The following is a 25,884-nucleotide window of genomic DNA, read 5'->3' on the forward strand; positions in this document are numbered from 1 at the left end:
GCTTATCCACTAACATGATAGGACGACTAATCTCCCTTTCTGAATATTGGCAATCCTCCAGTCCTACGGCACAACTTCCATGTCCAATGATGTTTGTGGAGAGCCTCTAATTTCCTCTGACTTGGTTCAGCATTCTTGGGTACTCATCAGCAGGACCCGTTATCTTTTACATTCAGAGTTACACCAATTGTTTAATATATTTCATAGTTTTTAAGTTATTCTATCTAATTGCTTCACCTCCTCATTTTATACTCCTTCATTCCGATTATCACTCTTTTGTGAAAACCAAGACAAAGGGTACTAGCAACATAGAGATCAAGGCCTAGAAATTGGGTATAGCCCCGCTTGGGGCGTTAGAATTGGCACAGCGCAAAGTTTATAGCCAGACACAACTTATCGCCACCTGGCGCGATATTGGGTTGCATCGCCCCTAAAGGTGATTGAGGCGCGAATTCAGGCGTTACACGGGACTCCTAAGGCGCTAAACTTCCGGCGCAACCCAATATCGGAGCGGACGGGCGCAGCGCAGGTGCTCTCAATTACCAATGACCACGAGACTTCCAGGCGCCGACCAGCTCTTAAAGGGGTGGGTCAGTCAGCTTCAGCATCCACACACTGCACCTTGCAGGCCTCAGAGTCGGCGCAGGCCCTTCTCTGGCGCTAAAAACTTGGACCGGATGGAGAAGGTGAGACAGAGAGCAGAGCGCTTCACCAATGAGGCTCTGGAGCAATTGGTGGCCGCAGTGCAGCACCGGCGAGATGTTCTCTACCCAGACAATGGCAGGAGGCCGAATCATAAGGACTACCGACGAGCTTGGAGGGATGTATACCAGAGGGTCAACTCCAGCAGCATGGTGACCAGGAGCCCTGTCCAATGCAGAAAGAAATTCAACGACTTCACTCGGGTCGTGAGGGTGGGTGTTGTTTCTGCAAACTTCTGCATCCCTTCATTTGCACCTGACTTTAATGGCTACAGGGTGGCCTGTACCACATTGGCCATCTGCCAGCAAGCACCCATGGCACTTTCTGGGCACACACATGCACATTTGACTCAAGGCGTCATGCAAGGGCTCTTGCACCATGGGGGGCATGAGATGATCACTCACGGCATCAGGTAACATAACTTCCCCTCCTTTCCCCTGCAGTCCAAGCTGGCGAGGATTGGCAAAGACCAGCTTCGCACCGGTGGAGGACCTCCACAAGTGGTCACTCTCACGGATCTCGAGGAGAGAGTCCACCAGATTCTTGGAGGACGTCTGAGTGGTCCTGTAACCACTGCAGCTGCCGACCCCATTGTCGACAGCGATGGTAAGGTTCTCATCTTTTACAACTGTCTCCTTCCACTTGTTCCCCCCCGCCAGCATGCTTTCTCACTGTGGACCCATGTCATAGCCTTGCCGCAATCTGGCATCCCTTGCTGCCAAGCTGTCCTTTTGCTAAAGCCACTCTTCCACCTCCCTGCTTTCAGATGCTGAATCACCAGCTTGGGAGCCGGGCCCTCAAGCTGCCAGTGCCAGTGCCTCCAAAGGCTCAATGAGAAAAGTACTGTCCAACAGAAGGTCAGCAACTCTCTCCAGCAACAATCAGAATGGCCAGCCCAAATGGCTGCAGCTTTTATACTAGTGCTGTCCCCTTTAAGTAGCGCCCCCCCGAGTCCGAGAAGGGCCTGGGAACACTCCATCCAACTGTCACTAATAGCGCCAGGCGGAAAGGTTGCGGGCGCCACCGAATATCCGGTCTGGGGCGCCAAAAAGGCGTTGCACACTGAAATGACGTCATGATCTGCCTGCGCCCGCGCGCAAAGAGTTAGCGCCGGCGCTAAAAGGATACTCAATATGGGAGGTGGCGCTATATTCACTGCACCCGCCCAAAAATTGGGTAACGCCCCAATTCTCGGGCTCTTTAGGCGCTAATCGCTGGCGCTACCAACCAAATTTCTAGGCCCAAGCATTCAAATCCCACCATGGCAAATTGTGAAATTGAATTCAATAAATCTGGGCTAGCACTAAGCAAAAAACCAGGTCATAAAAACCCAACAGGTTCACTAATGTCCTTCATGGAAGAGAACCTGTCACTCCTAACCAACCACTCTGATCTACAAGTGACTCCAGTCCCACACTATGTGGTTAACTCTTAATGCCCTCAAGGCAACCAGGGATGGGCAATAAATACTGCCTTGCTAGTGCCAACCACTACCCAAAAATGTGGTTTTTTTTTTTTTTTTTTAAACTCAGCTTGCATCGCTGCCTTTCCTTCATTCTCCATAAGATTTCCTTTCTAGCTCCAAATCAGCCTTATCCTTTAAATGTGCTTTTACATAACATTCCTTATAAAATCCTTTATTATTTCCCTAGCAGTCTTTCCTTGTACCCTCTCTTAGCAGTTCTAATATTTTGCTTCCTTGCTATATTTTATCCTCTGAGGAATTTTATTGTGCCATTAGGCCTAGATTTATCATATGCTTCCAAGTCTCATTTTAAATTTCACTGTCTCTACTCATCCAAGGGATTTCAGTCTTTGCTGCACCCCTTTTACTTCTTGTGGGAATACATCTAGTTTATACCCTAAGCATCTCATGTTTGAATGTTTCCCATTGTTTTATCTATTTTATCTTGTTCAAATTGTTTATTGTTTATCATTATCTCCAAAAACAGATTATCTGATCATTCACTGGCTGACTGCAAATCGACTGCGATATTTGCATACATAATGGCCCAGATAGTCCGATCCCTACGAGTGGGTACGCGCGGTGTACCCACCGGTAGGGACATCGAAAAGGCCGGTTTCAGGCATGCACAGCACATGCGCTGAAAACCGGCATTTGCGATCTGTCAAGAATGGTCTTGCCAGATCCTTAGGCTGCCCTGGAGAAGGGCCTCTGCGGGCAGGTAGTTTCGCTTTTTGGAGCCCCTCTGACATGAATCAGTCATTCATGAAAGAAAGACTTATGAAATACTACTGAGCAGCTTATGGGTGGCGCAGGACATTAACAGGAACTAGTGAAGGACACAACTAGACCTCCATGTTGTAAAACAGTTGATTAAAGCTTTGTTTAACGCTTAGACCAAGTGCCTAGTAGTTTTCTTACGTCACCCTTTGCCCGCAGAAAACCCTTACAATTCTTACACCTGGTAAAAGCAGGCGTAAGGCCTGTTTTTACCATAAGAGTTGAAAAAAAGTTAAAAAAAAACATTTTCACTAATTTATCATTTAAAAATACTTTAAAAAAGGTAAATTTATTTTTAGCCCTGTAAAAAGCGAATTATTTTTTTCAAAAAATTTAATTGTTGTTTAAAATGCTTAATTTATTGTAATTTCAAGTCATTTTAAAAATGTGATTTAAAAAAAAATGTATTTAAAGTTTTACTATGTTTTTGGGGTGATCTCCATTCATACATTTGACAGGTCTTCCTGTCAAGTGTATGAAGGGAGATTCCCTTCTTTGATTGGCTCCCCATTGCCCATGTGATCCCAGGGACGCTGCGAACTGCCTGCGCCTCTGGGATACGTGGGCCCTGCGCACTGGCAGTTTGGAGAGGCCCAGGAACGGAAGCGTGTGCGTCCCAGGAGCCCTCAGGTAAGGGCGTAGATTTTTCTAGATCGCAGGCCTCTGCCTGCGATCAGAAAATACGGGCCAACATATCTAGGCAAGTTTGCTGCATGTATAGGGATAAAACCTCCACTTTATTTCATCACATACTCTCATGTAATCTTCCTCATCTTCAGAAGGAAGGAGAATAACACTATAGTGGACTGTGACAGACAAATTTAAACAAAAGAATAAGTGAACAGCAGCAGTAATACTATAGATTTTACAGTCGTTAATTTTATCAAGTATGTAGAAAATAATGAATCATCACAGATAATGCACTAAAACATAATGTACATAATATTCTCAATAAATATTGATAACTAATATATAGCCATCCCACAAGATGTTTATATTCAAATTAAATGGCTTGGCCCATCTTGGATACCTGGCTCAGGCATGATGTTTAGTTTTAAAATCAAAATAATCTAGGGCATGCTGCTCTGTGAATTAAGCTTCTTTAAAACCCTTTGTATATTATGACACAATTAATTAAGTCAATACTACAATATATTGTATATAAAAATACTTTCTCATAGACACTTTAATCAATTTTTAAAGAAAATATTGTAACTAAAGGAATGCAGACCGACAAAATTAGAGAATGGGTGCCTAAGAATGATTAAACAATCATAACCTAATGAAAAAAGCTCAGGTTACACATTGCATGTGCAAAGCTTAAGCAGTTTATTATTCATCTGAAGACCAAGATTATATTCCATTCTGAACTCTGTCACAGTTATAAATATATACTATGCTATCATTACTGTCTGGAATTAATGTATGGCTGAATATCATGTAACTTCTTGTTCACTTGATTTTAATTTAACACAGGAAACTTTGGTTTATCCGGAGGTTGTATGGCCGGAAACCTCGATCTAACGGCAGAAATCAGCAGCTGTTTTGTTAGGTTTTTTTTCTTCTCCTAGCATTTTTTTTAATTTTTTTAAAAACAGTCAGTCTCTGGAAAGCCTCTCTGAAGCTGTTGCTAAGCTACAGAGACGCTTCCAAGGTACGGGCCGACTGGTTACAAGCCGACTGGTTACAAGCTGTTGCTAAGCAACAGTGTTTGTTGTCAGATAGAGAGATGAAAACCTCTGTATCCTTCAACATTAGCGCTGGTCTGTCCGGAAGTTTTCATAGATCGGCATCACGTGTCGGTGCCGGATATCGCGAAGTTTCCTGTATATAGCAAGAATAGAATAGAGCTACTAGCTCATGAAGTAGAAAAAAATTGAAGGAATAAAAACATTGGAAACCAAGGGACAACTACATAAAGCAAGTCAAAAGAATGAAATGATCAGTGTTTAGTAAGAACAAATAGCAATGTATAAAATGCAACGTGCACATGCAATATACAACATTCCTTAATACCAAATGTTATGTTGCTAATCTCGTTTGGAATTAATCTAAGAAACTGAGATCATACATTTCAAGATCCCAGGCCTCTATATCGGCCCTGTTCTCAATTTTGAATGGAGCTCAACTTGGCCACCCCTTCCAGTTTCTCTATTACCTACACCATCACCCCCAGCCTCTAAAACCACATCATACGTGCAGAACATTTCACAACTAAAATATGCTAACCATGTAGAGTTTTATCAACACTCACAGGCTGATCATTCCCTCACCTGCAATAAAGTGAGATTCAAAACAAAAGAGAGAAAATGAGCTGAGTTCAGGAAGTTGCTCAGTCTCTGAAAAATAGTATAAAGTTAGAAGGCACAGAATATGCACATCCATTAACTGTTTCAATACTAGATATTTCTAGTGACATTCACATCATGGTAACATATCTGCTAATGTACAGAATCAACAATTGCAGATTGTGCCTTTAACAGAAAAATATCACGTGCTTTACAGAGGGAAAAAAACAAAACAGGTGCTAAGCCAGAATGAGAGCTGAACAAAAGCTTCAGTGAAAGGTGAGTTTTAAGCAAGTTGTTAGAGAGGCAGAAGGCTTTAAGCAGGGAATTCTAGAATATGGCCAAGGCAGCTGAAGGCTTTGGTACCAAAGGGGGGCAAGGGGCTGGAAAGGACGCACAGGAGGTCAGAATCGGAGGAGGGGCAAGGTTGCAGGAGGCTACAGATGTAGGTTGAATGAGGTTTTGCATCGAGAGGAAGGTGAGGATTTTAATATCAATGCACTAGGGCACAAGGAGCCACTGTAGATCAACAAGAATTGGTGGCAATGGGCAAACCAGATTTAATACAAGTAGGTAGCCAAGTTAATGGAGGATGGAAAGCCATTCTCATTGGAGAAATCAAGTCTAGAATTGTGAAAAATATGGATAAGGGTTTCAGTGGCACTAAGTAGTGGTGCAAGTAAGCAGTCTTTGAAGATAGATAGGAAGTAGAGTTCAAAAACTCATTTCCAGGCCACACAATGTTACCGACTATCCAAGAACAATTTAAAAAATGAATAAATGAAATTGGTCTGTGCAGGAAACTAATTTTCTTGTATTTCTGATCATCCTCCAGATTGGTCTTCCTATATGGTCAGTTATCTAAAATCTAAATTAAAACTAATAGTCCCTGGTTTCAATCACTGGGTATTTAATGCATCTGACTACTTCACACTCACACAGAGAAAGTGTCACGGTGTGGGGATGGGAAAAATCCTCCTCTTAGGATTTCTTGGTTTGATAAACTGGATTTCTGGCAGTAATTTTTCACACAATTATGCCATCAGGCAGATGTTGAATATATATATATATATATATATATATATATATATATATATACACATGGGGGTGGAGCAAAAGAAAGGTCCTTGGACATCACCTGGGGCTGGTTACAAAGTGGCACTGACCAAGGTTTGGACCAGGTCTCCTTCTCATCTCCCTTCATCTGGGTCACAGGGTGCAAAATCTAAGAGGAGGAAAGAAACACATTTAAAGAAGAAAAAAAAATCTGTCCATAATTACAGCGGTCCCCTGCTGCACAGTACAGTACATCTGCAATATTCAGGCATTTTGCCAAAAATTATCTTCCTTCCCTCCCTCAATAAATACTGTTATTTAAAAAGAGGTCACCTCTCATCTCATCTGTAGGTAACTTGCGTAATTATTTTAATTAATCGGCGTAGGTGGGCTGGGGTTGCTAGGCTAGTGATGCCAGTGATCTATTTTAAGAAAACCACACCGTAGAACCCACTATCATCAGGTACCAAGAACACACTCCCAATAACAGCAACACCCAGGAAGCAGAATTGGGTGGGCATCATGCCAGATCTGCTGATGTCTTCCAGAACATTAATTTTGAAGTGTCTTTAGTGTGCAGGAAGCATCTTTGTCAAAGTATCTGATGTTGCTTGAATGTTTTCTTATTTAAAAAAAGGACGTGCCATGTAATTTGTATACAACTAAACTTGGTAATCAGCCTGATCACTTCCTTTTGGGGCTGTGATGAAATATGCCGTTCATCAGGCACTGTATTCTCTGTGTTTAGTTTAGTTTCAGTTTCATTTCCCCTCTGGTACTGTATTGTGTGTAGGGCTCCGCCCATACCTGGCCACTACTTAAGCAGGCTGCACTGTCTCACAGACAGTGCAGCAGATCTTTGGATGGGAGACACTTCTCCACTGTGTATTACTTTCTTAGTTAATAAAAGCCTTGCTTTGCTCCGTTAACGTCGAGTCTCGGATTCATTGAGGCACATCAGGGGCTAAGAAGATGGAGATCCAGGATGGGTCAATAATCGCTTACTGAAAACGCGAAAACATTATTCCGTTAACTAAACTACTCGGAAATAGAACTACTCTGAAACTTCTATGTTCAAAGACCACAGCTGCCTGGTAAGACGATTCTGACTAATTCAAAGAAACAAAAGCCTTTCAATTAAGGGTGCCCTTTGACAATATTTCTTGTCTCTAAATCAGACAATGAAAATCATACTGCTGAAAGATGTTGGAATCTTCCCACTTATTAGTGGCTAAACCAGAGGCTAACAAGATTGTTGCTGAGATGCTACAACAGGGAGTCCAGGAAGGCCTTTTTTCTATTTTTTGTTCTGGGTTAGTAGTTAGTATATTTATCAACTGAAGGAAAATTATTTTACTTCAGCATGCCCTAATGGCCTACCACTTTCAGGAGAGGGGAGAGGGAGCCAGTATAGCTTTTAAAGTAATGAGTGATTTTTAAAATGTAATTCTCTGATGCAGTAAGGCCAGCATTTGTTCATCCAAAGTTGTCCAGCGAAGGTAGTGGTCTACCTTCTTCTTGAGCCATTGCAGTCCATGTGGTGTTCTTTTGATGCAACTGAGGGGCTTATGAGGCCATTTCAGAAGGCAATTAAGAGTCAACCACTTGGTGCATTACTGAAGCCACATATAGACCAGACCAGATAAGGACGCAGGTACCGTTCCCTAAAAGGACATTAGTGAACCAGTTGGGTTTTTACAACAATCCGACAGCTTCATGGTCACTGTTACGGATACCAGCTTTTTAAAATGGAATTCAATTGATCAAACTGGCCTGGTGGGATTTGAACTCTCATTCTCTAGATGACTAGTCCAGGCCTCTGGATTACTAGTCCAGTAACATGACCACTACAGCACTGCCCATGTTTTTGTAAATTCAGAGTTTATGATTAGAAAGTGTCTAACATAATCCCAATCTATTTTGAAAAATCAAAATACATACTAGGAAAAAAAATAAGTTTAAGCTTACTAAAAAAATTTCAAACAACCTTGGAACATTGTGTAGTGTCCGTGTGTTGATAAAGACACTGAAGACAGGAGTTGGTTCATAGGTATTTACTAAGCAAAGTCTGGGGGAGGGGGGGGGGTTCTAACGGATATACACAATACACAGGCTTATATAGACCGAGTGGCAATCACCGGCACCACAGCACACCTGGGGCTCTTCAAGGCACATACACTACAATTCCTCCCCTTTTAGCTAACCAGTACATCATATTTTAAGTAATTATTAATTACATGTTATAAGAAAATAATATACACATTGCTGTAGTTAATTAATTATAAGTCAGTCTCTCAGGAGGCTTCCTGACTCGGTCCGGATAACGCCTCGGGGGTGTAGTAGTTTCTGGTGGTGTAGTAGGTTCTTCTGGCAAGGCTGATTCAGCTCGAATGCCAGTGTCGGGTTCATCGGGTTCCAGTATCACCGGATCGGAGGTAGATATGGGTATCTCTACTTCATCGTTAGATGTATAGAGTGGTGGTGTAGGTTGTCCCTTTTCGGATGACTTTATGATTTGGTCAGCATGGCGCCTTATTATGCTTTCTCCGATGTCCACGGTATACATCAGTGGTCCTAGTCGTGTGCAGCTAGTTCCAGGCTGCCATTTCTCGGTACGGTAGTCCCAGTTTGGTTGGTAACCATATGTGTTGCATTCCTGTATGCGAATAAGAAGTTATCCACCTTGTGCTGAAGTTATGTCTTCATTACCCATGGCCTTCTTGAAGGTCTGGACAAACCTTTCAGCCAATCCATTGGTGGCAGGATGGTATGGGGCGGACGTGTAGTGCTTAACCCCATTGTTTTTTTTTTAAATTTTTTTTTAAGAACTTCCTGAATTCTTCGGACACAAATTGCGGTCCATTATCAGAACAGATCTGTTCCGGCAGCCCATTCCTGGCAAATATGGTCCTTAATACTGTGATGGTTTTTTCCGTGGTGGTGGAGGACATCTTTATTACCTCCGGCCACTTGGAGTATGCATCAACCGCGATTAAGAACATTGAGTCCATAAATGGACCAGCAAAGTCGATGTGTACCCTTTGCCAGGGAGATGAGGACCACTCCCATGGATGTAGAGGGGCTTGTTGTGGAGCGTTTTGGACCTTCTGGCATCCTAGGCAGCTCTTGGTCATTTCTTCGATGTCTCCATCGATACCTGGCCACCATACAAATGCCCTGGCTAGGTTCTTCATTTTCACTCCACCCAGATGCCCCTCATGAAGCTCCTTTAGCACTTTATCCTGGAGTTTGGGTGGAATCACCACTCTAGATCCACACATCAAGGTTCCTCGGCACACTGACAGCTGTTCTCTTCTTTGCGAGAATGCTGGCAACAGTGGTTCGCCATGTGCTGGTCATCCCTTCACTGTTAAATCGTAGACCCGTGAAAGAGTCGGGTCATTTCTCGTTTCCCTTTCAATGGCAGAATTTGTTACTGGTAGACATTCCACTATGGTAGAGTGGAACATCTCCATTGGGTCTACTGTAGGTGCCTCTTCTACCGTTGGCAGCGGTAGGTGCGATAAACCGTCAGAATTCCTATGCTGTTTTGACCCTTTGTATTCTATGTTGTATTGGTGTGCCCCTAGAAAAAGGGAGCACCTCTGTAGCCTTTGCGCTGTCATAACGGGAACACCCTTTTTAGGGTTGAATATGGAGACGAGGGGTTGATGGTCAGTCAACAAGGTAAATTTTTGTCCGTGTAGGTAATGGTTGAATTTCTTTACTCCTCATACCAGGCTGAGTGCTTCCTTGTCGATTTGGGCATAGTTACGCTCAGCTGAGTTCAATGAGCGTGACGCAAAAGCTATAGTCCGTTCCGAGCCATCAGGGAATTTATGCGATAATACTGCTCCTATGCCGTAAGGGGATGCATCGCACGCCAGTCTGATTGGCAGTGATGGGTTGTAATGAGCCAAAACTTCTTTGGATGTGATTAAGTCTTTGCATTTATGGAAGGCACTTTTGCAGTCTTCGTTCCATTTCCAAATTACTCCTGTTTGTAGCAGTTCATTAAGAGGGTGTAGAAGAGTTGATGCAGTTCATTAAGAGGGTGTAGAAGAGTTGATAAGTTCGGTAAAAATTTATGATAGTAATTTATTAATCCCAGGAACGACCTTAATTGTGAAACATTTTCAGGTGCTGGGGCTTTTATGACTGCCTCAATTTTTTCAGGTGACTTATGCAACCCTTCCTTATTTATTATGTGGCCACAATATGATATTTGATTTCGGAAAAATTCGCACTTGGGGCGATTTGCTCGTAGGCCCCGTTCTCTCAGCCTAGTGAGCACCTGCTCTAAATTGGCAAGGTGCTCGTTGTAGTTTTCTCCTGTTACAAGGATGTCGTCTAGGTAGCATTGAGTCCCCGGAATCCCTTGGAGGACTTGCTCCATAGCTCTTTGCCAGATAGCTGGAGCGGATGCTACTCCGAAAACCAGTCGATTGTACTGGTACAGACCTTTGTGTGTATTTATCGTGAGATATTTTTTTGAGAGGACTCTTCAACCCCCATCTGTAGATATGCCTGTGCCAAGTCAATTTTGGTGAAACGTTTCCCTCCGGTTAGTGAGGCGAAAATATCTTCTATCCTCGGAAGAGGATACTGTACCGTGTGAAGGACCGGGTTTACAGTCACCTTGAAGTCTCCACAGATGCGAATTTTTCTTTGTTCTTCAGATTTATCATTCTTCAATGATTTCTTCATGACTGGGACGATGGGTGTTGCCCACTCGCTCCAATCTATTTTAGATAATACGCCTGCCTTTTCCAAATTCTCCAGCTCTGCCTCGACTGCTGGACGAATTGCGTATGGCACCGGTCTTGCCTTAAAAAACTTGGGAATTGCTGCATCTTCCACTTTTATTGAGGCGGTGATGCCTTTCAAGGTTCCTAGTTTCTCTTGAAACACTTCCTTGGCGTTGGCCAAGATGTCTTTTAATCGTTCAGGTATGACGTCATCATCATTTTTTTCCTTACTGGTCACCGTCAGTGCCTGAATGGAGTGCCAGTCTAAATGTATTTTTCTGATCCATTCACGTCCCAACAGCGGTGGACCACCATCTTGTAGAACGTATAAATACAACTTCTGTATTTCCTTGCCGTTGTATACAACAGGCACCCTTATTTTTCCTTTGGGGTATACTTTCTGCCCCGTATATGTTTTCAAGATAATGGATGTGCCTTTTAAAGGTATATGCGGAAATAGCCGCTCGTAATCCCGTCGATTTATGACGGTCAGAGCTGATCCTGTATCTAGCTCCATTTTAACTGGGGACCCTGCTATTGAGGGTAACCCAAATGGTCTGGTAATCTTCTTTGGCAATTACATTATGTAATTTGAGAGAGCTTAGTCTCTTGTTCCCGGAGTCGCTATCGCTCTTCTGGTCTTCGGAGCTACTGTCCGTCATCATTTGTGCCTTTCTGTGCTTTTCCTTATTGATTCTTTTCCTGTTAGTGGATTTTTTGTTTCCAGATCGGCACACACGTGGAATGTGTCCCATCTTTCCGCATCGCCTGCATGCTTTTTCCTTGAACCAGCAGTCCCTCTGGTCATGGGTGGATCTGCCGCAGCGATAACATCTCTCGAAACCCCGTGTCATTTCATGGGTGCCGAAGTCCTGTGGCCTTTGCTGTATCTCTGCAGCTCCTATTGCACTGAAAGCCTTGTCCAGTGTTAAATTTTTCTCAGAAGATAGCTTTTTTTGTGTTTCTACACTTAGGGAATCGCAGATGAATTTGTCTCGCAGAGAATCTGCCAGTCCTGCCTCGAATTGGCAATGTAGGGTATCAACAATCTCCTCAAAATTCTTGTCCATCGGTTCAGCTGGAGTGATTAAGTTTCGTAACAGCTTGTATATCTTTGCGCCCATTAGATCCAGAAGCACTGAAGCTTTTTTTTCATCTTCTATTCCATTTGCGGTGCAATATAACCTCCACTCTTTCCATATATGTGGTCCAATCCTCTATCTCGTTATCAAAAACATCAATATTGCCAGAATTAGACATCTTAGAAAAGATATGGTGCTTCCTGCGCTTTTCTTTCTTTTCTGTAGAAAAGATATGGCGCTTCCCGCGCTTTCCCGCCGCTGCTGCCGATGACAACGCTGTTTACTGCGGTTTCCGTTTGTTTTATTTTTTTATTTACTGTTGGAGACTCGTTCCCGCCGGAGTTTTTGGTCCAGGTCTGAACGCTGACCTGCTTGCTGCGCCGGCCATCTCCCGAGTGCTCCCTCCCAGTCCGTTATTGCTTTCCTCCGATTTCGCTGCCTGTCTCAGCTGTAGAGCCAGCCGCTGGAGCCCCAGCCTGATGCCCAGGAAGGATTTAGCGCAGTACCTGCCACCAGCTTGGCCAGCTGATGAAACCACAGCTTCTCTCACTTCCTTGAGTCTTCAGGACGCCCGAGGAATTGCAGGCAAGTCCGTTTCCACTTCGTCGCCACTGTAGTGTCCGTGTGTTGATAAAGACACTGAAGACAGGAGTTGGTTCATAGGTATTTACTAAGCAAAGTCTGGGGGGGGGGGGGGGTTCTAACGGATATACACAATACACAGGCTTATATAGCCCGAGTGGCAATCACCGGCACCACAGCACACCTGGGGCTCTTAAAGGCACATCCACCACACAATGTGTGGTGGAATATTTGGAAAACTATAATTTAAAGGCCATTCAACATGGTTTCAGGAACGGGAGATCATATTTAACTAATCTGGTGGAGTTTTGCAAATATTACTAAATTAGTGGGCAGGTGTAGTGCACGTGATATTACAAATAGGTTTTTCAGAAAGCTTCTGACAAGCTTCCAAAATAAGCGATGAATGGCTAAAGCAGGAGGCACGGCGCAGTTGTTGAAATATGGTGCTGGATAGATTAAGAGGAAAGTTAGGTGCAACTTTTTCATAAAGTTACCAGAGAAGGCCACTGACATGGACAGTGTAAATAAGTTCAAAACACAACTGGATGAGAGAAGGAATGGTGATGTGGGAGAAGACAGGTAGGTAAGGGAAGAAATAGGTTAGATGTTTGGTGGTTCTTCCTTTCCCAGAGAAGAACAGGCCTGTGCAACAGGTTGCCAACTTGTGTGGCGAGTGCTGATTCACTATGCAACTTCAAGGGAGAGGTGGAGCAGTTCTTGGTTGGAGCGGAGATCAAATTATACAAGAGGTAGTTACCAATTAATATAAATAGTGGTCAATGTGGTCTCCTGGACTAGTTTCAACCACCTAGAGAGATGGGAGGGGAATTTTGCAGAATCTTTTTCCTCCTAATTGGCCTTGGGTTTTTGACCTAGTTTTTCACCTCTCCCAGAGGTTACATGGCACATAGAGGGTGGGGAGATTCTTGATCTGATACATAAGGCATCACAACTGATGGACCAGGAAGAAAGAAGGGAAGGAAATAGTACCCTTTTTTGGGGGTCTACAACTTAAATGCCTGAAAAAAAAGAGGGTAAGTTAAACTGCAATGTGTAACTGTACTTGGATGAAGTAGGGAGTAAGCCTTAAACACTGCCAACTTTGATAAATCCTGTTGTTTATGATGGAGTGTACAAGATGTTTGAAACACTATTTACCAGATGTATTTTCAAACATAAATATGCTTTCAGCATCCTCAGAATAATTCCCCATCCTATTTTCTTTGAAGATGGTGGTCTTGCTAGGATAGTTCCACAGGTGCCAATAGCCCTCAGGTATCTCATTCAATAGCAGTGTGTTTAGACATATATGAGCCTCAACAGCAAGTGTCACCAGCCTATTTGCCTAGGCTGCCCTGTACAATCAGGTTCTCTCAGGACCAAAATGGGCCAACTCAACAATTTATAAAAGTTACTGACAGCTAGCTGTTAGCCAACACTGAATATTTAGACCCTCTAAACACTGCTGACCTTTTCAAATTATTGTTGGGTTGATTAATGTGTACATAAAAATATTTGTGGTCTACTTTTGTATTTAGTTCATTTTTGCCTGAAGTCAAGAGGCACGTCCTCGTTACAATGGCGAACACCAACATTATGTATGAACAGTAGAATCTGACTGTATATGCAAATGTTATCAAAGTAAGCAAGTCTACATGTATGCAGAGGCAGTGTAAATTAACAATTTATCCAGGGTGACATGGAGATGCTGCATTACATTGTATACCATATTACATGAGTTAGTATTACTCCTAGAAATGATGGCACATGTGGAAATTTATACATTAAATAATATGCAGGACTACAGGAGACTGAATTAATATGCAGTTCTGTTCTTTACAATTACAAACCCAACATGAATGATCAAAGCTCAATGCAGGATACCATCAAGGTTAGAGACTGAAAGAGTTGAAGTAAATCTAGAAGTAGTGATTAGATGATGACAAGGTTGGGTTTTAAAAGTCTGAAGATTGCAGAAGGAAGGATAGAAAGACTGAGGGAAGTATAAAGTTCTAGTTTTGAAATCCTAGGAAAAGAATGAGTTGGAGTAGAAGACTAGGTGTTGAGTCTCAATTTCAATACAGCAAGGATGTCAGGAGGAGGGAAACATGTGCGGGAAAACTTAAAAGAAAGACAGAAACATTCAGAACAGCACTGACCATAATTATATCATAAAACAAAAGACAAGATAGATTGCGATGGAGGGAAAGAAGTTGGAGGTTAGAGACAAGAGAGGGATTAGTCATCAGATGATGAGCATTTTCTTTCATCCAGTCCAAGAATAAGGGGTCCTGGAAAAGAAGCCCTAGATGCATTTTATAAATCTTCAAAACAGTTAAGTTAATTACAGGTATTCTGTATATCAATAGTACTTGAAAAATTGAAAATAAAAAAAAGGTACTGAATGGCTTTCTGTTGTTTAGATTAACTTACACCTGATAACTAAAATCCAGAGTACAACACAAAACAGACTAAATTTCTAATAATTGCAATAGAAGTTACATGGTATATGAACAGATTCGGAGAGCCAATTTACTACTTTGACAAAAAAAATGATCGGGGCAGTTATAATCCAAACAAGCAGATTTGAGTTGCAGTAGCACAGGCACAATAATGTACAGGAAACTTTCTGGTATCCGGCACTGACGGGACCGAGTTGGTGCCGTCCCATCAAAACTGCCGTATAAACCAGCGCTAATGTTAAAACATAGAGCTTTTCAGCTCCGTGTGAATCAACAAACCCTGTTGCTTAGCAACAGCTTCAAAAGAGTCAACTGCAGCTGCAAGCGTCTCTAGCTGAAGCTGTTGCTTAGCTACAGACCTTGCAGAGCCTGACTGGGGAAAAAAAAAAAGCAACGAGAAGTAAAAAAACTTATAGGAAACTGCTCCTGAATTCTGCCGGTAGAGAGAGCTTTCCGGACTTTTAACCTCCGGTTAAACGAAAGTTTCCTGTATCTGGAATTTGTAGGCAGACAAATTAATAAAATTGATTTTCCTTTGAAATAAACAAGGAAGTTGGCTAGTAATCATCAGCACACTACATGCAGTTATTACTCATGTGGCCTCACTCTAGGTTAGCTACCATACGGTCATTGGTGGTTAGATTATCTGCAGCTATTGGAGCCCTGTGCCAAATGTGCCAGTAAACTGTATTTATTAAAAATTTACCTAATTGAATTCTCCCATGTGTTTCAAGAGCATTTTTCCAAATTGAGTACCATGTTTAAATTAAAACAAAATATTAATCCAAACACCAATTACAGAGGGAATTCACTTCATTAGCTCAGCTGTTGCAGCACAGTATTGCATAAAATGCAGAGCGCTTATACCCTGCAGGCTTGAATGGACAAACGACATAATTTACATAGTTTTCTCTGCAATTACTACTTTATGCTCAATTAACTCCAGTGAATAAATTATAATTTTTTGTCCCTCTGACCACTTTTTCTACCCTCCTCTCCAAACTGCATTGACTCTGCACTAGGGTACTGTTCTATAGCGCCTGTCATCATTACACTCCTCTCTTGTACCTCATCTAAGTGACCATTATTCATGTGTGTGCCTTGATAGGTGAATAGTCTGCAGGCATGCACTATGGGGGACGAGAGAGGAGTGGAGCAATGCAGGTCCCACCAATTGCTGTACAGACACATTATTTAATAACAAGCAGTGTAGCTCAATTCTTTTTTCTCTTATGGGAGGCAAGGGGAAAAAACAATTTTCCGTATAGTAGGGGGATCAACAGGTGGAGATAGAGTTGGGGAAGTCAATATTAGACTAAGTAAAAGGTATAAGCAAAGAAATTGGACTTCATTGCATCCATTTTCAGGGAAAATCTCATGGACCAACCTCCTGTATGCCAAGGATGCATGAACTGCATCTACAGTGCATCTTGTAGATAGTACACACTGCAGCCACAGTACACTAATGGTGGAGGGAGTGGGTATTTAAGCCAGTGGATGAGATGCCGATCAAGTGGACTGCTTTGTCCTGGATAGTGTTGAGCTTCTTGAGTGTTGTTGCAGCTGCACCCATCCAAGCAAGTAAAGAATATTCAATCACATTCCTGACTTGTGCCTTGTAGGTGGTATAGAGGGGCTTTGGGGACTCAGGAGTTGAGCCACTTGCTGCAGAATACCCAGTCTCTGACATGTTCTAGTAGCCACGGGCATTTTTGTGGCTGGTCCAGTTCAGTTTCTGGTCAATGGTGACCTCTAGGATGACAATGGTAGGGAATGGATGATGGTAATACCATTGAATGTCAAGGGAAAGTGGCTACATTCTCTCTTGTTGGAGATGGTAATTGCCTGACACTTGTGTGGCACAAATGTTACTTGCCATTTGTCCCGATCTTGCTGCATGCGGGCATGGACTGCTTCATAATCTGAGGAATTGCAAATGTAGCTGAACACTGCAATCAGCCGGACTTCAGACCATAGAGGGAAGGTCACTGATGAAGTAGCTGGATATAGTTGAACCTAGGACACTGCCTAGGGTACGTAGTGTAGTGGTTATGTTACTGGACTGATAATCCAGAGAACAAGTTCAAATCCCACCATGGCCGTTTGAGAATTTGAATTCAATTTATAAAGCAAATGTGGAAATTAAAAGCTGGTACCAGTAAAAGTGACCCATAAAGCTGTCAGATTGTCAGAAAACCCCAACTGGTTCACTCATGCCCTTTAGGGAAGAAAACCTGCCATCCTTATCCTGCCTGGCCTACATATGACGCCAGTGCCACACCAACGTGACTGACTATTAACTGCTCTCTGACATGGCCTAGCAAGTTACTCAGTTCTAATGTAGGGCTAGAAAGAAATTGAAGAATAAAACTGGACGGACCACTCGCCTGCGACCTAGGCATCGAATCAGGACATGACAAAGGCACATGCAGCCCAGTTGACCCTGCAAAGTCCTCCACACTGACATCTCGGGAGTGGTGCCAAAGTTGGGAGAGCTGTCCCACAGACTAGTTAAAGAACAGCCTGACACAGTCATACTCTCAGAATCATACCCATCAGCCAACATCTTCGACTTCTCCGTCACCTTCACCGGGCATGATCTGTCCCACCGGCAGGGCAGACCTACCAGAAGTGGGGGCACAGTGGTATACAGTTGGGTGGAGTGGCCCCGAGAGTCCTCAACATTTACTCCATCACAAAAACCCATGACTTCAGGTCAACCATGGGCAAGGAAACCTGCTGATTACCACCTACTGCCCTCTCAGCTAATGAATCAGTACTGCTCCATGTTGAACACCACTTGAAGGACATACCGACAGTAGCAAGGGCACAGATGTACTGGGTGTGGGACTTCATAGCTTTCAGACTGGAATTACGGCAGGTGGTGAGAGAGCCAACACGAGGGAATAACCTACTTGACCTCGTCCTTACAAATCTATCCATCACAGATGTATCTGTCCATGGCAGCATTGGTAGTGAACTGGCACAGTCCTTGTGGAGCCCAAGACCCATCTTCACCAATGTTCCCGGTAAGCTGCGCAGCGGCCTGAAGGACCCGCGCAGGCCGCTCAGCAGCTTTTAAATGGAAAAAAACGTGCACGAATGGAAAGTTGAATGGGCCACGCAGCCCATTAAAGGGGCCGTGCACTCAAAAAAAAATTACTGGGAACATTGGTCTTCACGCTTCTCTACGCACCCATCTGGTTATCTCTGGAGTCCCCCAAGGACCTATCCTTGGCCCCCTCCTACTTCTCATCCACTTGCTGCCCCTTGGTGAAATCCAAAGACATAACATTAGGTTCACACATACGCTGAGGATACCCAACACTACCACACCACCAATGCTCTCCACCCCTCCACTGCCTCTATATTGTTAGACTGCTTGTCCTGGATGAGCCAGAATTTCTTCCAATTAAAACATTGGGAAGACCAAAGCCATTGTCTCAAACTCCATTCTTTAGCCACCGATTCCATCCCTTTCCCTGGCTACTGTCTCAGGCTGAACCCGATTGTTCGCAACCTCGGCGAGTCTAGTTTGCCCATCTATCTGCTAAATGGTTGCTTTAGGGGTTAGGGGAGAATGCTACATTTTCTTTACTAACAATCTAATCTGTTTTACTTAGATTCAATAGAATGGCGCACTAATACCATAAAAAGAACAAAGATATTAATGTCCTGTGGAAAACATGAATTGCCAATGGATACCATTTGAAGAAAATGGAGAATCGTACATAAACTTAAAACATTTATGGGACAAGGTTTAAAATTGGTATTATGTTCACTCAGAAAAATGCTAATACCATTAGTACATTTTAGACCAAGATGAACTACTGTATTTGCCCTCCTCCAATTTCTTTGTTTCATCAGAAATCAATTTTTCTTAAAAGTATATAAAATTTCCACTAAAGGTAAATCAAATAAGAATTCATCCTTAGTATATCAATAATGGTTGCAAGGAAACAAAAAGTCTCAGGATAAAAAGCAGCGCCATCCAGGCTTCCCGTCATTTCTAAGTCTGAATTCTGGTTACCAATATGTTCATAATCAACCAAGGCTATTATGGACCAAAACCTACATCCTTATAAATGTTGTGAATGGTTTAGTGTGCCCAGTTTAAACAATTACCCTCTAATTACTCATTGGAGAATGCATGGAGTGCCCACCACGTTCTCCTATCCGTTCTGAAAGGTAGAGAATGGCATGCCTTCAGACCTTGGTAAGCAGGCTAAAACTACTTATTTATTGGTCAAATAATAGGCAAGCTAAAAGGGAATGCTACTGAAACAACACAATACTTAGACAATAAAATTAGAATCAGTCCACAAAAGGTTTAATATACCCTTTTTAGAATGTGTTTCCAAGGAGTCAGATGAGCAATAGGGCTTTAGAATGAAAATCAGATTTCTCCCTTGGTAGTCTTCCAAATTGGAATGTTGTACGTGGACAATACAATTCTAATTCACCCGCAGAGTTTGGTTGCATTTACTAAAACTAAAGCTTAGCTGCCACGACTATGATTTATGCCATGACACATCTTTCGTATTATAACCTTTTTTAAGTAAACAGAGAGTTGAACAGTTCTTACTAGGTTATGATATCAGGTGTAGTGTCTGGATGTTGCCAATTGCTGCATCAATTTTGCATAGATCATAGGTTCCCAAATGTTTTATGCGGAGCTCGACCCCCGTCCCCCCTTCATAGATTCATGCCGCATACAACCCCCCTGCTTTTTAAGAAACAGCGGAGGTGAAATTAGTCTTCGACAGTAGCACGAAACGTTTGAAAGAATTGGCAGCCTGTTTTACATCACGTATGACTTTGTTTTCCATTGAAGTCAATGAAAAAGAAAATGGGTGCGATGTAAAATGGGCTGCTGATCGCTGTGAGCCTGTTTTGCGGTACTGGCAAATACCTAATCTCCCCCGGGAGAAATGTTTAATTGGAGCACAGGGAGAACTTCCTGCTCTTCATCGAACCACTGGAATAGGTAGACAGCACCTCGGTTTAACAGCTTATCTGAACGGTAGAATCTCTGCAACACTCCCTCAATATTGCACTGGCACATCAATTTAGATGATGAGATCAAATCCTTGGTGTGGAGTTAGCCAAACTGGCACATAAAATAAAACGCTTGTGGTGTATAAATACATCAGGCGTCAAAACATTTCCAAAAGTTAAAAAGGTCCACAAGGTTATGCATAGAAATCCATAAATTAAACTTAATGACACTTCAAACTACAGAGTTAATAATAGACTGCCATAAATTACAGTAAATACCGATTTAGCCGAGTCATTTAAAAAGTGAATTTGGTTCTTGATTCAGTGTGGAGTAATAGTATATGGGCCTAGGGTAACAAAGAGATCAGTGTAGGACCTGAAAAAGAACCATATAAAATGCCAGGTGAGCCACAGTGGGACTTTCATTGTCTGCCATAGAGAGCACTCCCTATTCCACCCGGCACCCCCCCACCACCGTGGTTAATGGAATTGCTCTTCTTTGCTGAGTCTTTGAGTATATTCACGGCCGAGATCAATAGATTTTTGGACTCTAGGGGAAACAAGGGATATGGAGATCGGGTGGGAAAGTGGAGTTGAGGTGGATGATCAGCCATGATCTTATTGAATTGCAGAGCAGGCTTGAGGGGCTGTATGGCCTACTCCTGCTCCTATTTCTTATGTTCTTATTTAACAAGGAGCTTACCTCATGGACCAATTCAGCAGATGAGATTAGTGCATTAATAAAATGTACTCCCCCCCACCCCCCCCCCCCTTCTCCCCACCGCACAAGCAACCCTGTTGGACCCATCCCTTCTTATGCTCCCACCCCCAGTTCCATGGCACAAGCATCCATCAAGCAGCCATTCCTCACCTTTGAGCCTATGTGACCACAAGAAACATCACTGCTAAACTCAATGCTATCTACACATTTTTTGTCAGGACTTACTGGTTAGCAAGCAGGGGATGGGACCACCACCCAATCTTTTCACTCCCTAGTCTGAGGATCTGGAGACCAATTGTATTTTAAAATTGTAAACGCATAGGAATTAGTATATTAAAAACCCTAAAAACTGATAAAGCATAAAATACAGATTAAGAGATTTATTGATTCTAAGCGAAGAGTAATTGGTCTTCGGGATTTCCTCAACTTCAATACTTGGTTAGGAGGCATTTATTACTGTATATAAATTAAAACAAATTACACTAACCAACAGTGCGTTACTTAATGGCACAATTCTAAAATAAAAACGCATGAGAACTCCTCCATATAGCCTGTGGTTTGAGAATTGTGAGTACAAGGATCGTAGAAGCAAGTCCACAAGTATAGAACACACCTGTAATACTCTTCCATTGGCAGAGAAATTATGTAGAGTTGTTGAAACACATTAGTAATAACTGGTAACAACAGTGTTATGTTGCTTTTTCTAGAAGTTAAATATGAGAGGTAACCTTAGCATGATTCAGTTACACGATGTAAACTTGACTCAGAACAAATAAACCCTTCCCTTTGCTGAGCAAACAATAACTCTCTATGGTTGTACAGTTAGCAGAAATACAAGCTTCAAACATGCATTGACTAGCAGTGTAATGTTTTGCTTTGGCAAGATGCCAAAAATATTCCTGCCAATAACATACTGCACTGTAAAGGCTTCACATTCCATGCCTTTGATGACACCCAGATACAAAGTTCTTGTTGTGAAGACTGTTGCCAAAGTTAGTGCTGAAAGCAGGTTTCCATCCTTATTGAGCATGTCAGGACCTGTGGCCAGAGGTAAAACAAATGGTGATGTGACACTAGTCGGTCACTTCAGCACCACTTGTCCAGCTTCCGAGCAGCAAAGAAATAACAAGGGCCAAGTTCTAAAAAAAAAATGCAGGATGAGGTGGGAGAGAAGGGAAGATCTCTCATGTACCTATTCTTCAAATTAACATTTTTGACTTAATTTGAGATTTGTAACTTGTGTTAATGCATTAAAAGCCTACCAAAGACTTCCATAACAGTCAAAATAAAAGTCAAGACCATACAAGCTGGAATAAAGGAGGAAAGAACACAGACTAGGTCAACCATTCGCACATGGCGACTATAAAATATCCAGTATTTGCAGAACCAACATGAGATATAAAATGTAATAGGGATATAAAATCATTCCAAAATTAGTAATTCCAATGTACCAAGTGCACACGAAAAATGCTGGATCGACTGCATGGCTCTAAAATTTAAATTTAACAAGAAAAGGAGACAAACTACACTGAAGTTCACTAACTCGATATTCATGGGCAATGCCAATATTTTCAAAACTAATTCATAATTGCGCAAATAGTGGTAAGACAGGTTTGAAATTTTGTCATTGTTTAATTCATATTAACTTTAGGCAGGAAATTCTTCTTCACACACTGAATGATCAACATGTAGAATAGAATAAACTTCCAGATGGGGAGGGTGGGGGGTGGAGAAGAGAGAAAGTTGGGTGGTGTGTCTGCAGGTGTTGCCCCCTGGGTATATGTTCTTATAGGTCGAAGATCAGCTATGATCTTATTGAATGACGGAGCAGGCTCGAAGGGTCGTATGGCCTACTCCCGCTCCTAATTCTTATGTTATGTTCTTAGGAGTTAGGATGAGCCAAAAGCTCTTCTGCATTTCGATCTGCCTTAGCTTATGAAGTGCATGGGGCTTAAAGTTTGGACTCTATAGCCAATCTACTTTATGCCTTAATTAATTTACAGCACTTGCATTTTACTGATGATAGTAAACAAGTCAGAGAAATAAAATAATTGTTGCACACAGACCAAGAAACTACAAAACTACACTACTTTACTGTAAACAGAAGCTAGTTCAGGGCATTATAATGCCTTGTTTGGTTGTTACTGCTGTTTTTAACTTTAAGTTTCATATATCAGATTTAAAAGGGAGGGCAAAACAATGTGTTTAGGCACATTATAGAGGGCTGTTAAAAGGTATTATTTTCATTGTCTTGCACAATGGAGTAAGAGCAGTCCATTTTTAAAGCTAAACTATCCAAGCACAAATTCAAACAAGAGATGACAAACTGCATACAATTCTATTCAGTGCAAACACAACACAGCACAGCAGGTAAAAAAGTGAAGATACTGCATGCTATGGCACAAGGCAAAGCCAACAGTAATTCTGAAACTGATCTAAAGTTTAAAGACATTTGATTTTTGAATTCCAGCCTGTTATAAGTGACTGATCTCAGCCAGTGCAACAGTAGGGAGACTACAATTGGCCTCAGCGTCCCTTGGCCAGGGAGGGGAAATGCGTTACGGTTACTTGATGACTATCAAATGACTTTTGCTGGAATTCCACATGTATGGACATCAGGTAAGGACAGGATCAAGACTAGATGTGATGTGCCCCCCTCATTCTCCTCCTCCTCTCCCCCCCACCCCCGAGTCAACATTCATCGTCAAGGCTCACAGCATAATGTTTAGCAGGGTAGGGGAGAAAATTGGCAAGACAAAAAAAAAAAAATTGGCATTTGATTATCAATTCAAAAGTATATTTATATAAATAAAGTCTTGCACCTAAAATGTGTTTGTAGCATTACACCTCTGAAGGGTGAAAACAAATGAACTGACTCCGATAGTGGTTATTTGAGCCGGATATCCAATTCACATCATGAGAAATGAAAAGCAGTTCCAGTCGCTCAGCAACTACCATATGGTACCAGCGAGGAAACAAGCAGCACAAAACCGAGCAAACAACTTGCTTAACGTTTCTTCCCCCCACCACCCCAGTTGATGATAGTCAGAGATGGTTACACCTGTATGCGGGACAATTAGGAGGCTGCGATTTTTGACGCCTAGCAGAATTTTGTTTCTGCAATAAATAAAGTGAGGAGCTTGGGAGACCCAACTATTTCTGAAATCATAAAATTAAAGTCATGTTGTACTGCAATAAAGTAGACTAATAGGCAGTGTTTAGCCTGATACGGGTCCTGCTTGGGGGCTCTTTTGGGACATCTTGGGCAGTAACTGTAGTGTAAATTTGGAATTAGGTCCGTGACTACACGGAATAAACAACAACATTTCTTTACTGCTTTCGTTCAGCTATCCAGCGCGTTTTGAAATCAATAAAGAACAGAAGGAAAACTACCATGTGCACAAATTCCTGACTTTATGCACTCATTTCAGCAGCCACTTTATACCTTCCAGTCTATACACCTCCCAGCTTCCCAAACTCCAGCCCTATAAAAACCCGCCCCAAGTCCCAGAAGTCACGCCTTCTCCACAGCAATAATAATTAATGCAGTTATAATGCATGGAGTCCACAGCAATAATATACAAACTGAAACTGTATATCAATAATGTAAATTAAAAAAATACAACCAAAATAGGGCTTAGAGACAGCAATATTAATCAATACAGCAAGAGCAACATCTCCAAACTTTAATTTCCCACTCACTCCCAACCCAGCTCCTTCGCACAAATGTGACAGAACCCTAACCATACATTCCAAGAAAAGGAGGGAGCACATAAAATGCAGGGAATAAAAATGACAGGAAGCGAAAAAAAGAGAGAATAGGAGACGGAAAGCTTAAGAGGGGCAAAGAAGTGTCAAGGCAGGAAAGAGTATTTTTTTCATAATTTCTGTCTGAATAATACAAATGGAGATCAACCATATTATAATATGCATTTCTTGGTATAAAATTCCGATTATAAATGTATGCTCAAACTTAGTGACAACACCATGGGAGATCCACCACTAATTTCACAAGATTTACTTAGGCACTAAAACATCAGGTTTTGCTTTTTTTAAAAAAAAAAAACGGTTTCTATCAGATGAAAAATCAATTTCAGCTTTATTTTAATCATACAGGCCACGATGCTACACATTGATGGTGGCGGGGTAGGAGGGAGGAAGAATAATAAATAGCAAAAGGGTAGTCAGGAGCAATGTTGGCCCTTTAAAAACTGAAAGCGGTGATATTCTCAATGATAATAAGGAAATGGCAGACATGTTGAATAATTACTTTGCGTCAGTATTTACAGTAGAAGAGGATAGCATGCCGGATATCCCAAGGAAACTAATATTGAATCAGGGACAGGGACACAATAAAATTAACTTAAGTAAAATAACAGTAATGAAGAAAATAATGGCACTAAAGAGTGACAAATCCCCAGCGCCAGAGGGTTTCCATCCCAGGGTTTTAAAGGAAGTAGATGAGCACATTGCAGATGCCCTAACCTTAATCTTCCAAAGTTATCTCGCTTCAGGAACCGTTCCTTCAGATTGGAAAATTGTGTACGTCACTCTGCTATTTAAGAATGGCGAGAGAGAGAGAGAAACCAGGGAATTATAGACCAGTTAGCTTAACATCTGTTGTCAGGAAATTGCTAGAGGGTACAGGTAGACTATCCTTTATCCGCACTTCCAAAAACCGAAAACCTCTAAAAACCGAAAGTTTTTTCTCGTGGAGCGTAAGTCATGCGCACGACATGACCCAAGTGGCGCCAAACATGACAGGAGTGGTCCGGGAGCTCTGCCTTTCCCTGTGAGCAGGTACAGAGGGTCACAGAGTTCCCTCCTGTGTAGGAGATTGCAGGCCGAGCCAGGCAGTGTGAAGGAGGTACCGGAAGAGTGAACCCAACAATACAGCGGCCCGTCCGATAGCTGCAGCGGCCCGTCCGATAGTCTTTTCTCCCCCCCCCACCTGATTTGCAGGCCAGCTTAGTGTAGGAGTCAGCCGATATCCGGCT

At 42.3% G+C, this 25,884-nt stretch overlaps 1 protein-coding gene across 10 annotated transcripts in view; it reads right to left on the reverse strand.

Moving 5' to 3' along the window:
* rc3h2 (ring finger and CCCH-type domains 2) overlaps positions 1-25,884 on the reverse strand; it is a 122,904-nt gene that overhangs the window by 82,894 nt on the left and 14,126 nt on the right. For 6 of the 10 annotated variants that reach the window (XM_085965709.1, XM_085965708.1, XM_085965701.1 and 3 more), the window contains exon 2: positions 6,374-6,460. The exons of 2 other annotated variants lie outside the window; for them this stretch is intronic. The gene's annotated coding sequence lies outside the window, so the exon portion shown is untranslated. The remainder of the gene's footprint in view (positions 1-6,373; positions 6,461-25,884) is intronic. 2 more of the 10 variants (XM_085965705.1, XM_085965704.1) reach the window with 1 other exon arrangement.

The sequence above is a fragment of the Somniosus microcephalus genome, chromosome 23 (assembly GCF_052327205.1).
Source record: "Somniosus microcephalus isolate GS21.2 chromosome 23, FLI_Smic_1.0, whole genome shotgun sequence".
Lineage (NCBI taxonomy): Eukaryota > Metazoa > Chordata > Chondrichthyes > Squaliformes > Somniosidae > Somniosus > Somniosus microcephalus.